The 18735-nt window shown below is 45.4% G+C and overlaps 1 protein-coding gene across 1 annotated transcript in view; it reads right to left on the minus strand.

Annotated features, from left to right (window-relative positions):
- Positions 1-480: 480 nt before the first annotated feature.
- Positions 481-18735, minus strand: part of LOC126417815 (forkhead box protein O) — a 690615-nt gene continuing 672360 nt past the window's right edge. Inside the window, exon 4 of the mRNA XM_050085147.1 lies at positions 481-3250. The gene's annotated coding sequence lies outside the window, so the exon portion shown is untranslated. The remainder of the gene's footprint in view (positions 3251-18735) is intronic.

An 18735-nucleotide genomic window follows, 5' to 3' on the forward strand; every position in this document is an offset into this window, starting at 1 on the left:
AGTCCGATTATCCACATTAACCATTTGTAATACAATCACGGTGAAACGTTCTGTAAAAGTATTGTTGTGTGAATGAGAAGGGATGTTATAACTTGCCTTATAAATTAGTAAGTCAACTGCATTTTTTTACTGTAACAGTTGTGATCCCAATGTGTGTCTTTACTTTAGTCACCGTAATTTACCGGAACGGATTTCCTGTAAATTCTTACCAAAACATGTGACTGTTTTCTGCAGTTAAGTGACTGGCTACCTCAGCGCTATGTCCTCGGATGCTGTATCCTCTTCTCAAACTCTGGATTCCTCTTTCCAGTTCCGGTGTCAGTAGTAAATGGCACCCCTGTGGTAACGCAGTTCTGCCTGCCAGCTCCCAGTTACAATGTTTAGTAAGTTACCCCTTGTACAAAACAAAATAAACGTCACACACACTGATTAATCCATGCAGGACGGGAGAACGGTGCAACAGCGGGAAACAAAAACATATTTAAAATCAGGTGTTTTCCTTTTATTGTGAAACAACAATCATAGTAGTTGATTCTGTATATTTACATTTCTCCGTTATATACATATATTTTAATGAACAGTGAAGTAAATTTAAAATAGCAATTACACTAGTGTTTTGTCATCCAACAACCTCTGAAGTTGTACGGCGCATCCCTGCAAGTTTAGATTTAAACGTTATACAAAACGAACAGATACAATAAATTTGCATTGAGTAATTTAACAGACAGTGTAAACACTAGCCATTCCTGTTAAGGAAATACACGATCGTATCGAATTTCTGACAAGATGTTTAATTGACAATACTCATATACGACATCTAACATAGCACACTTTTTATTTCCCATCTGTAACAACGCTCAACAGTAAATCTCCCTTCACCTTACCTATATAGTATATCGTTGCATTAGTCGGTTTCACAACTTTGGCCAAATGTACGTGGTAATCTAATAGCTATAGCAACGGCTTTCTACCTGAGGGTCCGTAAAGCGAGTTTCATCACTCGGGCACCACACTTGACACCAGTGTAACAGGCAAGAGAAATGGTGTTGCTCTGAGCCCAACTGATTACTATCGTTGTAGACAGTCACAACCCTGTAACAGACGTCACTTTGATGACGCACAAAAATCGAGAATCATTTTCTTTTTCCCTTGTACATTAATTCAAACCAACCACAAGCTCTAAATATTTTTTTATACTTTTTCTTTACAGCTACCAAAACATTTACTGACATTTTTCTCCATCTTGTGGCCACACATCTATGAATCGTCCATGAAAGTAGTTGGAAACGCCGGCGGCGGCGTTTCCACGTGTCCGACGCGGCGCTTTCCCGCCCAGTACCTGCTTTCAGGCAGTCAACATTGCTCTACATTTAACAGACTAGCAATCTAAACGATTCTACGTAAACTACATCGTCACTACGTAAATTCTCCGTCGCCAGAAGAGTCTTCTGGCAGGCACTGCTGCTGTGTTTGCAAGTAACAAAGAGATTAACGCCGTAGCACTCTCACACGATGCATAAAGAATTAATTTCTTTTCCCCGCCGTTGTGGAAAGGTTGTCTCGCACGGCAAGTATTCCGTCGCCCTGGCAATTTTTTGCGCGATTCTGGCTACTCGTTCTTCGGAAATGAGTAGGGCGTTTGAAAAATTTTTCCACGATAAAAACAAAAAACACAGGAAGCGTGAGGTCTATCAAGATTCGTGGTCCGAAACAAAGAAAATAGGAGTCATCTCAGAGACACGAGACTGTAGCTCTTTGGCTTCCTAAAGCTATTCCTCTGTCTCCCCGTACAGGAGACATGCATCTAGCTCCGCTACGGGCCCGGCACGCCTGCGGAATAAAGTGTAACCTAAGTTCCCTGAATAGTGCGTTTCCCCCTAAAGTTCCCGATGGTATGCGATAGGATTGGGAGGCGTTGGGGTGGGACGTTCCCATTCCCTTACCGCCAAAAACAAAGTCGCTGCCAAGACAGCGGGAGGTGCTCTCACGCCACCGTGGGAAATGGTACGACAACCAGCGTCGAGTTTCCACTCGGTAGCGGAAGTGCTGTGCGTCCCATCCTAGAAAGCAGTGCGCCTGCTTCACTAACGCCTAAATCCCCTCACAGCGCCAGGACAACGTAGCCCAATAATTAAAAAAAAAAGAATTCTACAAAAATAAGTAACAGTTTCGCGATATTATTTTCTCCTTAAAACTAGTGATAATAACCGCGATTTCATTACACCCTATGCATTCTCCCTGTCTCTCCTCGTGTAGGCCAGCCACGAAATAACAATACATTAGTAATATTCTTAAAGATTAACAACAACTCTGACGCATCAATTCTCATACAAAATTAACTTAAACTAGTAGTGAAAAAATGAAGGAAAACCGACGTGAGCAGGTCCTCTGCAGCTACTGTACCCGGCGCGCTGATGCAGGCATCGGCTCCGATTTTCCAAACGCGCCGCTTGCGCGCCAACCTGCTTACGCTCCGAAAAGTCTACACAATTACGCCTACTTACTAGTGACTGCCTTTCGCACTATAAGGTCACAACAGATTTCTCTGTAGTAGTCTGACAGCGTGACGGCGACTGCGATGCGGAGGATATATCACTGCTTGCTCAGTGAAAGACACAGTTCTCGTCACGTAATGTGATATCGATTACTTCCCCTCGCTTGGAGGGAGTATTCCAGAGACTGAGAACTAGGGCGGACTAGTGCTGAAAATAACTCACTCGAAGGAATCACAGCGAAACACACTCTTTCTTGTACCACAAAAGAAAAAAAAAAAAAGGAAAGAAACGAAAACGGTTGCTCGCTATATAACTCGCATAGCCATTAAGTACAGATCACGCTTCTCCTACCGGTAATCTGAGTCCTGCTTGGTTTCTTTATTTATTTATTTATTAATTTTACATAGTCCTGTCTTCCTCCCCTTGGAGACGAGACGCAGTGGCCTCGGTGCGGACGCGACACTTCCGAGTCCAGCAGACGGCCCGGCGTCCACACGATCGCCCACACCTCAGAGTCCCAGGAGCCGACCGGAGGCGCGCACCTGCTGCTTAGCTCTGGAAGCTGGCCTGGCGTCCGGCGAGCGGTCCTCGGTGCGCACAGCGGGCGTGGTGCTGGTGGAGGTGATGGCGGCACCGCAGCGGCCCCTGCCGCCGTTCTTCGCACAGCCATCGGGTGCAGCAAGCCGCGGCGGCTGCCGACTCGTAAGCGACGCCGAGGTGTCCGCAATGTCGCCTGTTCGCTCCAGGCCGTCGCCCTGCAACACAGAGGCAACAGTTCCGTCACACGCGGAGGAAATGCTGATCAGAGACGCAATTGCTAACATAGATGCGTCACAATCCTTATGCACTGGAACCCAAACATTTACGCGTAGCAATAACTTTATCTTGGAACTCTTTCAGTTGGCCCCTGTTTGCATAGAAAAACAACAATATGGGAATTGTGAATCCGCCTTGATGCAAAACATTTTTTATTATTTGTTTACTTCTATATTCCCCAGACTAATTTCAGCGACAAATATCGACATCATCAGTGGGTTCTTTAAATCTAAGACATGCAGAAAACAGCATAGTTATACTAACACTATAACGCATTATTATATTTTTACTGTTTGTTTTTTGAGTATACTTTTCTGTGGATACTTTCGTACTACCCTATTTATTGCACGTTACAACATGTTGTATAACACTGAAATACGTTCAAATGGCTCTGAGCACTATGGGACTTAACTGCTGAGGTCATCAGTCCCCTAGAACTTAAACCTAACTAACCTACGGACAGCACACACATCCATGCCCGAGGCAGGATTCGAACCTGCGAGCGTAGCGGTCGCGCGTTGCCAGACTGTAGCGCCTAGAACGCTCGGCCACTCCGGCCGGCTGAAATACGTAAGTTCACCTTTTAGTACTTGTTTACTAACAGCCGCTCACACACTTGCAGATGACATGACGTATGCACAGAAAAACGGCAACAGAAAAAGCACAGAAAATACGCCGCAAGCAGCGACAGCTCTTAAAAACATTCTATAACGTACAATAAATAAGGTAGTACGAAAGTATCCACAGAACACTATATTTAAAAAACCAAAGAGTACAAATATAATAAATTTTCCAAATTTGGAAATTTATGGTAAGGTCTTATGGGACCAAACTGCTGAGGTCATCGGTCCCTAAGCTTACACACTACTTATTCTAAATTAAACTAACTTACGCTAAGGACACACACACACACACACACACACACACACACACACACACACACACACACACACACACACCTGAGGCCACGCGGCTAAAAATGTAATACCATGTCGCAGTGTGTGTATAACTGTACTACTATTTTCTGCATGTTTCAGATTTAAAGAATCCACTGATGACGACGATATTTGTCGCTGGAACTAATTTGAGAAATAAATAAGTAAACGAATAACAAAAAGTGTTTTGCATCAAGACGGACTCACAATTCCCATATTGTTGTTATTTACACGTAGCGTTGTAGGGTAGTTAACTGCTGTTCTGCTTGGCACAACCACATCGTTTAAATACCTAGATCTAACATTGCTAATCGATATGAAACAGAACGAGCACGTAAGTCGACAGCAGGTAAGGTGAAAGGCCGCCTTGAGTTTACTAGGAAAATTAGAGGAATAGTGCAGCTCACTTGTGAAAGAGACAGTGTACAGGAAACTTGCCTGCTACTCGAATGTTTCTGGGATCCTCACCACGTTGGATTAAAGAAAGACACAGAAGCAACTGAGAAGTGTACTGCTAGATCTGGTAGGGGTAGGTTCGACCAACACGTGACGGAGATCCTTCGTGAGATAATCCCTGGAAAGAAGACTTTTTTTCCGGGAAACGCTGTTGAGAAAATCTGGGGAACCAAAGTACATCACGCGTAAGGACTTCGAAGAAAAGATAAGAGAAATTAGGTGTCGTACGGAAACATTCAGGCAGTCCCTTGCTACATTTTCGAGAGGAAAGGGGAAACGGAATGACAGCTGTGGTATAAGGTATCCTCTACCACGCGCCATGTAGTGGCCTGCGGAGTATGTACATTTAGAGTAAATATCTAGGAGTACCGCTGTACACAATATGAAATGGTACAAGGTGTTCGAAATTCTGACGGAAATAGGACTAAGCTGTAAAGACTGTAATGGCGTGTAGCCTGGAAACCAACATCTCGAAGTTGGTTCGCGTGCTAATGTCAGTTGTCCTCGTGCTAATGAGACAATCTATGGAAAACAGTCTAAGGACGGCCAAATCAGGAGTAAGCGACAAGGCGCACCCGGATACGGAAGGCTCGTACACACTGCAAAGCAAATTGTGCGGCGGTAGGCATGTCTGATGACAGGCGCAAGTGTTTCGGAGCACACTGTTCACGGTACATTCTTGAACGTGTGGCTCCGAAAGAAACGATCTTGTGGGGAAATGGTCAGACGTATCATGTTTCTTGTTACACCAGGCTGAATGCGGCATCCGGATACACCATCATCCAGACGAAGGGCAGATCGAAAAATGCAACTATGGGGGCGGTGTTATGCTGTGGCTGGCATTGACGTTGTCCTCCAGAAGATCTGCAGCAGTAATCGAAGAAACCACGTCAGCTGCGGACTGCGTGAACATTATGAACATTATTTCCGGCCAACTGCAACTTTTCATGTAAGATGTCACCCCTAACCCTATGGAACACACCCATTACGCTGTCGGGCAGGCCCCTAATTTACAAGAACTGTGTGGCCTGTGGGTACACCTCTGGTGGAGCACACCTGCAGAAATCTATCAAGGACATCTCGAATTCGAACCCACGCCACTGGGGGCCGAACCGCGCAATAACCCTAGGTTCGGTGTGGGCGGCGGTGGGGTGAGTGGACTGCTGTAGCCTGTTGTGGAGTTGTGTATCACTGAAGGCTACGTCGTTTCTAGGTCCCCAGTTCAATACATAGATACATACATACATACATACATACATACATACATTCATACATACAAGTCCAATGAACACGAGTCCGGAAACGTATACTTCCCGAGATAAACGTGTGTTTATAGAAAGGGCTGCGCGACGCTTGGTTGCGGATATTAGCACAGTCGTTGCATTGGCGTTCCGTCAAATGTGTCGGCAGGGTATTATGATGTCTTACTTACAATACTGTCTACCTACCATTAGGTAGTCTGCAGTCAAAATTGTGTGGTTCGAGTCGTGTTGTAGGGTGCGTTAGTTTTCGTCGTGTTTGCGTGTCTTATTGTGCAACACTGTCAACCCTGGGTACGTATCATGGTGTTTTACCTTCTTCCAAACGCTCATGCACTTATGTGTGTACTGTTATTGCGCTGTTTGTACTTATATTTACATTTTCTCTCTTTCACCACCTGTGAGCAATGTAAGCCTACTGCCGGACAAGTGAAATGGAAGATACGATATTCTGCTATGGTTAAGCAAATGGACGTGCCCTGCGAACCAGTGCCCTCTACGCTGAAAAATATCCACAGCGCAGTGTGCCTCTGATAAGCTGTTCGGAAGACTTTTCCAGCGTCTGAGGGGCGCATATACTCTTGCAACTCTGAGGACTGACAATGGAAGGCACCAGACAGTCCGTACACCTGACACGTGCTACGTTTGGTCGAAGTAACCACTAGGACACGTGTGCGATGATTAGCAGCAGCAGAAGGCGTGCCTCACTCTCTTATCTGGGGGGTACTTCATGAACAAGTGCTGTAGCCGTATCATCTACAGTGCCTTCACACCCTAAGGCCACAGGATCATCATGGCAGACGGCCGTTCTGTCAATGGCTGTTGCAGAAGTGCGCCACAAATCCACTGTTCACATCAAGGATTTTATTTACCGACGAGGCTCGGTTCACAAAGAGATGGTGTTGCGAATTTCCATAACGACCACGTATGGATAGATGTAAATCCCCAAGCAATTCAGGAAAGGGGGCATCGACACCGACTCTCAGTCAACGAACAGGCAGGCATACTTGGCGATAAATAGAGCCATAGGTGCTATCACGAAGACTGGGGTGCATTATCTGGACTTTTGTATTCCCTATCTTGGTGGAGGCTGAGCCATTGCAGCAACGTGGTTCATGCATGATGGCGCACACTTTCGTCGCAATGTGCGCTAACTTCTCACGGAGACATTTCAGAACCGCTGGATCGATCGGGTGAACCCCACACCTTGGCCTGCTAGTTCCCCAGACCTCATTCGCCTAGACTTTTGGTTGGGGGAAGGTGGAGATTCAAATGGTTCAAATGGGTCTGAGCACTATGGGACTTAACATCTGAGGTCATCAGGCCCCTAGAACTTAGAACTACTTAAACCTAACTAACCTAAGGAAATCACACACAGCAACGCCCGAGGCAAGATTCAAACCTGCGGCCGTAGCAGTCGCGCGGTGCCAGACTGAAGCGCCTAGAACCGCTCGGCCACACCGGCCAGCGAGGGTGGAGACTTAAAAGAATTGGTCTACGCCACGCCAATCAATGATGTGGGGGTAGTACAGGGTCGCGTCTTCAATGCGTGCCAGCAGGTACAAGGACAACAACCGGGAAGACTTCAAAGCGTCCGTCATTCCTTACCCTGGAGGGCAGAGGGGTGCATTGTCATGAATGGACACCACGTTGAGCGCCTCCTGTAAATACGAGTTTATCGTAGGAAGTATGCGTTTCCGGACTCATGTTTAATTGACTTATTTGTCTTGTTTCTATGTGTACTACTACTCTCAAAGCATTCTACAATTTTTGTTAACACCCTTTATACAGAATGTAGACGATGTTACTTCCACATACTATGTTGTGCTGAAACATTAATAATTTGCGTATCGAGGAACGTAGCACACTTCGTCAGTTTTACGTTTCTTGCACGCTACTCACACCTGTGTGTGTGTGTGTGTGTGTGTGTGTGTGTGTGTCGAGACGAGGTGCTCAGGCGGCAGAATCCGCAGCGGCAGTGGGAGAGGTGGGCAGAATGGAGGCGGCTGGGCCCGCTTCGCTTCTCCTCGCCTCGCCCGCCGGCGCCTGTCAATTAACACGAGAAGAGGTTCGGATTACGCGGACGTGCCGGCGGCCAGGTGGCGGGGCTCAGCTGTTTGCCCGGCAAACAGGCGCGTGCCTGCCTGCCTGCCACCGCAATCCCCCACAAAAAAGTCGCTCATTCGGTCAAGGCCCGCAGCGCGGCGCCGCGCCGTCCTCTATAAAACACGTGAGCTCAGGTTACCGGGCATGCGCTGCTGTCCAGCGCAAACTATCGACACTTTATCCTCCAGTACTGCCGTATTCTTAATGTATTGTTTCGATGGTATGGTCTGTCCGAAGACTGGCTTCATGCAGCTCTCCACGCTATTCTGTCCTGTACAAGTCTCTTCACATCCGAAAAACTACTGCAACCCACATCCAATAGAATTTGCTCACTGTATTCATCTCTTAACTCTCCCTCTACAAATTTTAGCCCCCACACCTGCCGTCTATACCAAACTGACAATTCCCTGATATCTCAGAGCGTGTCCTAAGCCGGCCGGAGTAGCCGTGCGGTTCTAGGCGCTACAGTCTGGAGCCGAGCGGCCGCTACGGTGCAAGTTCGAATCCTGACTCGGGCATGGATGTGTGTGATGTCCTTAGTAATTAGTAAGTTATCTTATTTTACGAATAGGCCCCTGGTTAATATTAGTAATTTTAACTACTGCTAATAGTGCTAAAATAAATAAATTATTATTATTATTATTATTATTATTATTATTATTATTATTATTATTATTATTATTATTATTATTGTAATAATGAATGTTGGTCTATTATATAATTTTTCTAAAGATATTGTTATTTCTTGGTAATTGATTGAATTATCAATATTTACAGCTTCAGTATTTTTCAAGAAGTCTATAAATATTGTTATGTCTAGGATAATTGATATGGATATAATAAATACTCATATTGGTAGGGTAATAATTATGGTAATTGATTTAGGTTGAAATATTTCGTTTGATGCAATTCTTGTAATCTAAATAAATAGGACTAATATGCCACCAAGAAATGTTAAGAATAAAATATATGATCGTCAATATCTTTCCATTATTGTTCCTTTTATTAATCCAACTAAAAAAGTTTGGAGGATAACGAAAAGTATTATTGATATCGGAGGTCTTAATTTAATAAAATTAATATTTATTACATTTGTTAGTCATATAATTATTATCTTAACCATTTCAGGGGTTAGTTTATTTAAAATATCGGTTTTGGGGACCAATGATGGAAGCTTTTTCACCTCTGAAGTTTTAAAAGTGGGGGCTAGACCTATTTCCGGTTTACAAGACCGGCGTTTTTTTTTAACTATTAAAACTAATGTTTAAACTAAGGTTTAATTAGTTCTAAGTTCTAGGCGACTGATGACCTCAGAAGTTCAGTCGCATAGTGCTCAGAGCCATTTGAATCACGTGTCCTAGCAACTAATCCCTTCCTTGCAATCAAATTATGATAAAAATTTCGTTTCTCCGCAAATCTATTCAGTATCTCCTCATTAGTTAACACGATCTACCCATCTAACCTTCAGCATTCTTCTGCAGCAGCACATTTCAAGAGCTTGTCTCAACTCTTTATTCTGCACGTCTCACTACCGCACAAGGCTACACTACAGAAAAATGCCTTCGGAAAATACTTCCTAATTCTTTGACATTACATTTTAACAAGTTTCTCTTCTTCAGAAACACTTTTCCTGCTATTGCCAGTCTACATGTTACATCCTCTTTTCTTCGGTCATCATCAGTTGCTTTACTTCTCAAATAACAGAACTCGTCTCTCAGTTTCTAATCTGTCAGCAACATCTGATTTAATTCAACTTCATTTTTTGTAGTCGTGTCTTATACCCATCTATCAAAACGCCATCCATTTCGTTCAGCTGCTCTTCCAAGTCCTTTACCGCCTGTGACAGAATCACGACGACAACGGCAAACCTCAACGTTTTTATTTCTTCTCCCTGAACTTTAACTCCTTCTCCAAATTTCTCCTTTCGTTTCCTTTACTGCTTGGTAAGTCTACAGTCAGTAACATTGGTGATAGGCTTCATCCCCGCCTCACTCCTTTCTCAACCAGTGCTGCCCTCCCAAGTCCCAACAATTGTCGGCTGGTTTCTGTACAAGTTGTATTTTACTCCTCCTATCTTAACGATTACAACTGTTGTTGATTAGGTACCAGGTATTAAATTAAAACTCGTGTTGGCGTGGATTTAAATCGGATTTAAGGAAAGCGTAAGCGTCATTGGTCTCGTTTATGCTTAGGGAATTCCTGGAACAAAAAAAGGCAATTTTAGGACTTGAAGTTCATGGTGAAGCAGAACATGGATCGCCCACCCTTAATACGAAGCTATCACAACCGGTACTGCATATAAAATCAGTAAAGAGAAATGTCAAAGACATGGTAGGTTCGTAAAGACCACTTCGGCTTTATTATACAGCGTGGGCAGAAACAGACTGAAAAGCTTGTAAGGGTGTTGCAGGGTTCAGGAAAAAAATTCGATACGTTGCGTCGTTTGCGAGTTAACTAGTTTTGAAGACAGCCAACCAGGCTGTTGCGCCTCGAAATTCAAAAGGCTCGCCAAATACAATTAGTGTCCGTTGTTCTCGTAACACAGATGACAGAGCACGAGACTGCCCAGTCTCTGGCTCGCGCTCGATCCTTACTACCGGCCCACGTCCAATTTTTGTATCCCTCTCTTGTTCAGTTTGAGGGAACCAAACGAATAACATGTTTATCGACACAGTCTGGACGGGCCGCTTGAATTTGCAAGCGTAATTATCCTATTGGCCACAATTTCATTTAACTCGAAAACGGTGCAACGTATCAATTTTTTTTAACAATTATTTCTCAGTACAACCTACCCTGCAACATCCTTAAACTTTTCGGACCGTTTTTGACAACCCGCACAAATCCACGTAATCGGACGGCCGCTTTCGGGTGTGTTGAAGTTAGTTTAAAGGAATCAAGGACTCCTTTCAAGTATAACAGTCGCAGCATCTAAGAAATAACAAGATACTACCAAAAAGAAATCGTGGCATTGCGCGAGGAGGCGTTTAGCTATAGATGTTTGTTCGCACAATGTCTGAGCCACAGCTTCAGGGAAGCCATCCTCAAACCAACCGATAACTGCGATTAAACACGTCAGAAAAATTATCACGATTATGTAATCAGGACGGAACCTTGTCTTGTAGAATCCGGAAGATCGACTGACACCAAGAATCACCATATGTAAACTAAATATCGTTTCCTCATAAGTTTTGAATGTCAAATACTTGAAATCATCAGGCTAAATGACAGTTCACCAACAGACTTTCGTGAGGTAGGATAAGCAACGTGACTGACTAATGGAAGAGTTGACTTACGTAGACCTGAAATCTACATTTGCAACTCGTATACTTAATCAGTAAAGCCACCCCAAGATTCGGAACAGGGCTCTGGAAATTGGAGATATAGAAAGGAATAATTTTCCTTGCAGTACAGTTAAGATGATACAACAGCTACAATACGCTGACCAAGTATACGGTTATCCGTAAGTACCTCTGGAGTTCCAGAAGATGGATGCGTCAAGACTACTGGACATACAGAAGATAAACACATGTCAGTGTACACAGGCGTCTCTCCATGTTTTTGACTTGTTTCACAGCTGCTCAGTTTGTGCTCTGTCCGAGGCACGGCAAACGTTAGCTCGTGTGTGAGATTTATTGAAGTTGCTGACACAAAATGCCAGGCAAAGTACGACAAAAGCTCACTTTGGAAATCTGTTGATTGGGTTGTCTATCTGCCGGCAACTCTAGAGAGGGAAAGTCGGAAAAAAGGGAACCGAAGCGTCTGAGTTGCGGTGCTACAGAAGGATAATGAAAATTAGGAGGACTGATGAGAAATGAGAACGTTCTCTACAGAATCGGCGAAGAAAGATATGGGAAAGGCAGACAAGAAGAAAGGACAGGATGATAGGACATGTGTTAACAGATTAGGAAATAACTTCCGTGGTACTAGAGGGAGGTGTAGGAGGAGTCAGAGACTGGAATATATGCAGCAGATAACTGAGGATAAACGTCGCAAGTGCTACTCTGAGATGAAGAGGTTGGCACGAGACAGTTCGGATCCCATCGAATTAGTCAGATTGATGACTCCCGAGATCTGCAGGCGAGAACTAATTCGATGCCACAGCATAGAGGAGCTTATTTGTATACATGTTCTGACACGTCTGCTCCTAGCGCACCACCGCCACGGCGCGTATTATGAATCCAAGTCGGAGAGACGCCCTGCCCTGATAACTGATATTTTTTCAGTATGTGATCTTCTGAAACCCCAGAGATACCCTGTACCTCACAGAATGAACACTTCAGAAAAACGGAGATCAAGAAAATTTATTATGTAGAAGTATGGCGAGAGAATGTGAATGAAAATCACGAACAAAGAAGCTGGTGGAACAAGTCGTCAGACTACTGGCATAGTGTGCCGGCGATTTTCGCGAGCAGCGAGTCTGGAATGTTTATGAAGGCGGACCGCGCGCCGGCGGCGGAAAATTTGCCCAGCGGCGCGGCGCGTCTGCCCGCTAAGCCGGCTCTGACACTGAAATACTACTCTCGCGCTCCCGGCGCACCTTTTAGAGTGTCTTCCAGGAAGGCGGCCGCTGTTCGGAATGTGATCCATCACTGTCGCCGCCACGCTGCTCTGTTCTCCGGGCCTCGTGCCGTCGGCGCTTCCCCTCGATATTACCCACTTCGCGGCATTTTGTACTTCGCGCGCTTCTGCCAGGGCAAAGCTCCGTTTTCTGTCCGCACTGCACTCTGCATGTCACACAAGCCTCGGGAACCAGTTGCTGTCTGTCTGTCACATTTCGCGAGAACAACGTCGTAGGTTTGGGCATGAGCTATAGGTACAGTACGCAAAGTCATTTTTTCGCGAATTTACCAGTAATACATTTGGATATATGGCAAGTACAGAGGGACGTGAAGGAAGAAATCACTATTTCCCATGGACACAAAACTGCTGTTCAGAGACTCCCAGACAACGCGTGATACTACATTATCTAATTCCCTGCTGAGCATAGGTGGCGGCCTTGTGAAGGCTATGATTTTGGTGCGGATCGTACTGTACCTGAAAGGTAAGAAGGAAGGGAGCTTCTAAGAACTAAAAACGTTTCAGGGTAGGAGAATGATTGGGAAACAGTTAACAACTTACCATATTCAGTATCAATAGGAATTGTTAAAATCTTTGGTAGGTGCAGTAACACAGCATGAAGTACGAGCAGGTGAGAGAAAAATTTCAGCCTGGCAACAGTAATAAACGTCTTTAAGGCGAAAAACTGGAGCGGCTTCTTCCGTCAGTTTGTGCTTTCATAGTGGTGGAGGCAAGTAATATTACGCCTTCTCGTCTTCCATTGCTACATTTGAGACTACAGCAACAGACGCAACAGAACTCTTTACGAGGTAGCGTAGCTTTTTCGTATCTTTCGTTTGGCTCGGTAAGCAGTAGTTAGTAGTGGCCTTCGCAGTCACAGGGTACGGATGTGTCAAGAGCGGTCATACATGTGTGAACAGTGCTGATTTACGTACATATGTGTAATCACACTTTCTGTAACAAGAGCCGGCCGGTGTGGCCGAGCGGTTCTAGGCGCTTCAGTCTGGAACCGCGCGACCGCTACGGTCGCAGGTTCGAATCCTGCCTCGGGCATGGATGTATGTGATATCCTTAGGTTAGTTAGGTTTAAGTAGTTCTAAGTTCTAGGGGACTGATGACCTCAGGCGTTAAGTCCCATAGTGCTCAGAGGCATTTGAACCATTTTTTGTAACAAGCATGCATAACTGCTGTGTCCTCCACCAGATACGAGAGACAGCCTACACAGAAGAGCGAAGCATGCTGCCTACTTCTCAGGCGCGATGTCGCTCAGGCTGTATCCCAGAGAGTGTGCACGGGACCACAACTATGTTACGCTTCCGTTTTATTTGACACAAACCGTTCCCGAGCGGACATTCATTTGCCTAGCATAGGAATAAGCACACACACACGGCTCCACTCGGCAGTTAGTACTTTAAGAGCGTATTTCAGGACTCATCTATAGTCACAACCAAGAAGTGCCAAACTCAACTCTGCGCAAAATTTAGGACTGCACCAAAGTTTAATGACAGTTCAATGCTAGTGAATATTGATCTATACTGTCACGCACAACCTTCTTACTTCATTTAACTTGTCAAGTATCGTGAAACTTTTATACTAACATATGACTGTGAATTGTTGCTAATCTGTTTTGCCATCTATTTTTGCCGTAGGCGTTGTGTAACCGTGTGACAAAGCTGTGCAGTTGCTGCGTGCGAACACTCCATCTCATAACCAACCACTGTCGGCGGTGGGGGGTGGGGATGGAGGTGTTTTCTAGTTGCCACATTCGTATATATGACGCAAACTACAATCCGTTACTAAAAAAATAATTTCTGTGAATTCAGTTACTAATGTGAAATGAGTAGGCACAGTGACTACTGTGAAGTGAGATTCGAAGCGAGTGGAAATTAGAAGCTGTCCCCGACGTGCTTACGTTCTCCTGCGACGCTCCATGTGAACTACAGGACTGTTAGAAGCAGTCGCACTCTCACGTCCTTGAAAGTAATGTCATATGACGTTACTTGTGGGCAAATCTCGCACTTAAGTTCTGAGACAGGACGTTACTGGTTATGGGGCGAAACCGTGTCTCACTTACGCTCTCCATTAAAGACCTCGTACTGTCTGAAATATTTAATTCTGGTTAATGGTTTGTTTGCTCAAAATGCTAAGTTTCATAGCCTCTACCGTCGCTATGTTTCTCATCCGGAAAAATTTGACAACTTTGTATTTTCTATATTCCAACATAATTGTTGTAAGAAGTGCGACCAAAATATAACTTAATGTTTACTTGACAATACAATAGTGAAGCAATAGTCACAGTAGATAAATTTTTCCTTTTCATTTTTTTCTACATTAGTACAAGAAATGAACGTTTGGGCAAGCATGGGTGTAACTTGTAGTGACTTGGTTGTGCCACCATTGCCTCGGTTGCCTGGTCTCATTATTTCTCGTAATTTTTGGCAGATGTATGGTCATAACTCCCATTATATATTCTCCAACTTATGTCCTACATTTGAAAATGACGCCGTACTCCGTTGAAACTGGTAATGTAACACCTTCTTTTTAAAGAAAAAATGTTATGTACTGTGACTCTGACCTCACTATTGTAGTGTCAAATAAACATTTAAAATACTTTGTATATATTGATCCACATGCCAGAGACGGTGGAAAACCAGCGGTTCGAACCACCTTAGAATTTCGGTGGGGTGTGTGAGACCCATACCAAACAGGTCTGACGGGGGATGTTGGATGTTTATAGAGAGGAGGACAGCGTGAATAGTCACACTTTCGTTCGACCCATGCTGGAAGAACTGAGCTGGCAGACCACTGGCGACAGTTTGCGTACATCCCTTGAAAACCTGATTCAAAAGGAATGAATCTAGGAATGTACTACTGCCCCCTACCTCCCCCCCCCCCCCTTCCCCCGTAGGAACTGTGAGGACAAAACTGTATTAACTGCAGCGCGGACAGAAGCGTTTAAGCGATCATTCTCCCCGCTGTCTGCACTTGGATGGAACGGGGAAAAGATTTAACATCTGGTATGTGGCAAGTACCCTTTGCATTTGTGAGAGGTTTGCCGAGTAGAATAGCGGAGGGGCCGTAAAGCGTGCTGGCAGGCAGGCGGCAGGCAGTTCACAAGGTGGCTGAGGCAGACAGCGGCGTCGCGGCGGCGCGAGGTGGAAGCGGCGGCGGGGGCGGCGGCGGGGGCGGCGCCGGCGCCACGCGGCCAGCGGGCGGCGCGCCAGAGGCAGCGCCAGGACCGCACCAGCAGCCACAGTCAGCACAAAAAGTCGCCGGCTGTCGCGCGAAATGAGCGATGGGCGCCGCGGCCCGCACATCGATCCCTGCTACCCACCTATCTGCATCTACGGCCGCACCGCATCGCCTCGCCCCAGGCTCTCTGTGCTAGCGCGGGCTGGCGACTCTCGTGCAGGAAATACTGTTTAGCCTTCAAATGGCTTGCCGGGCTTCTCAAACTCTACAGTCGTCCGTTATCCGGGAGCTCCGACTGGCAGTCTAGTTTGCTTTCCCTAAGAGAAAAGCACCGAACATCCACCCTCCCACCACAGGCAGCCTTGCGTCCTAAAATTAGCTGTAGGTACGTAGAGTGACTGGTTCTGGTCTTGTCTGAACGCACCGTGAAGGTTTATTCATAACTACATCGGCGGATTCGGAAGATGACCGAGTGAAACCTGCGGAAACATACAGAAAAAAACACATATCAGTGGAGAGAGCCCTCTTTCCACGTCTCGATGCGTAATAAGCACCGTGACATAGCCGCACTAGGGGGCGCACGCGTGAGGACACGCAGACAAATCGCCTGTTCAGAGCTATCGCATCGAATTAGATTGCGCCTGGCGACAGCCAAGCCAGTGAGCAGGTTTCCGAAGTGGGCTGCCGCCACGCCTTCTCGGCCAATCCATTTCAGCGGCTTCAGTGTAGCGCACTAACACGTTAATGTTTGCCATATCATAAACGCTGTAGTATGAGTTCAAAACTTGGACAGATGCTCTGCCCACTGATGTGTGTCTCTTTCCTGTAGATCTTCTAGTTTTCAAGAAGTCATTTGCTGAAGCTCCGGAGGAAGTGTACAACGCTGTGCTAAATAACACTGGCTATACCTCTACGCAAATAAGGAAAGACCACAATTTGAATAATTTCCCCCCACTTTTACCATCTTCTGAAGCGTCCTGACCCGGCGTCTGTTAAAGGATACCGTGAAGAGAAGTAACATTTGACTTGTTACAGCCTTGAAACACTAAGTGATAGAGGAAGGAGAAAGGGAAGATGAGGGTGCAGTTTCCTGTAAACGCCGATGCCGCTAGAGACGGAAGGGAAGCTCGAAGCGGGAGAACGAATACGGGACCATCACGGTTCAAAATGGCTCTGAGCACTATGCGACTTAACTTCTGAGGTCATCAGTCGCCTAGAACTTAGAAATAATTATACCTAACTAACCTAAGGACATCACACACATCCATTCCTGAGGCAGGATTCGAACCTGCGACTGTAGCGGTCGCTCGGCTCCAGACTGTAGCGCCTAGAACCGCACGGCCACTCCGGCGGGCGACCATCATGGCATTTGCTGTAAGTGGTTTGCAGAAACCATAAACTTGCAAGTTGCCTACTCGTTTCGACCATTCTGTCTACTGTTCATTTACTTGGCCCGTTGTTTGCTGGTGTTTTGATTCGGCATCGGAGGATGTATGGACAGCATTTCTGGACAACTTACTCCAAGTATCACTGTAATATTCACAATGGTGACACATGCCCATGCAATCTACCGCCTGCAGTCTTCAATGTACATAACTGGTTGGTTGGTTGGTCGGTTGATTTGGTGGAGGGGACCAAACAGCGAGGTCATCGGTCCCATCGGGTTTGGCAAGGATGGAGAAGGAAGTCGGAAGTGCCGTTTCAAAAGAACAATGCCGGCATTTGTCTTAAGCGATTTAGGGAAATCACGGAAAACCTAAAACAGGGTGGCCGGACGCGGGTTTGAACCGTAGTCCTCCCGAATGCGAGTTCAGTGTGCTAACCACAGCACCACCTCCCTCGGTCTCAGCGCTGGCTAGTATGTCAAAATTCATTAGTTCTACCACTTGTTTCTAGCAAACACCACCTCAAAATAAAAAAAAATTGAAAACAGTAATACTACAGAAACTGTGGATCTGAGTCTTGCTCTTCTTTTGCCTTTTCCCGTTCCGTCTATGAGGCGGCACTAATAGATGGGTTGCGGCAATGATAACGCTAGTTGCTGGCCGGATGCCCTTCGTGATGCCATTACTTCCACCCCCCCCCCCCCCCCCCCGCCTTACCGTGAAAGAATCTGTGCATTTCATCTACCCGCGTCTAAAATCTATATTGAAATGTGACACTTTTTCCAAACGTTTTCTTGCCTATCCGAGCAGATAAAATTTGGATCCGAAACTTACTACAAAAATTTTGAAAGCATGGCGTTTCGGCATCACTGTCGTCGTCAACAATAAATCGTAGAGACGAAATACTGCATTGCGCGTAATGGGATACGAGAGAGATCAATTCCGAAACACTCATTTCGTCATTTTTGTATCGTAATTAAACGATTGCATGAGACTGAACGTTTAAGACGGTGTTTATGTTTTAACTCTAATTTTGTTTATTGTCGCCGTGTCGAGTAACAACCATATGTTCTAGAAACGATGTACTGCGTGGAGACGACTTATTTTAGGAATCTGGAAACAGGATCTTGGAGAGCTACGCAGGAAGGAAGAGAAATAAGGAACAATGGGTGATGGTTTTTACTACCAGAACAGAACCACATAATATACGAGGATACATTTTATGTCTGTGTACCGATGATTCTGCAGAACGGTGCACATTTATTTATTCGAAAGATAGAGAAATAATTCGTACTTTACAAAAAAATGGAATATACAGAAGCAAGGAAGAATACTGACCACAGTCTGCATCTTACAGAGAATTACAGTCGCTGAAAGAGAGAATCTTTCCCCCCCTCATCGTCTCCCAAGTTCTAATAAGCCGCTGTTACTCCGAGGGGACCTGAACCGAAGAAATGAACATCGCGCTTTTGTCGCGCTACGTCTCAGACGGTGCCAAATGGCGCACAGAATAAGAAATACAAGCGCCGCAGCC

The sequence above is a fragment of the Schistocerca serialis genome, chromosome 1 (genome assembly GCF_023864345.2).
Source record: "Schistocerca serialis cubense isolate TAMUIC-IGC-003099 chromosome 1, iqSchSeri2.2, whole genome shotgun sequence".
NCBI lineage: Eukaryota > Metazoa > Arthropoda > Insecta > Orthoptera > Acrididae > Schistocerca > Schistocerca serialis.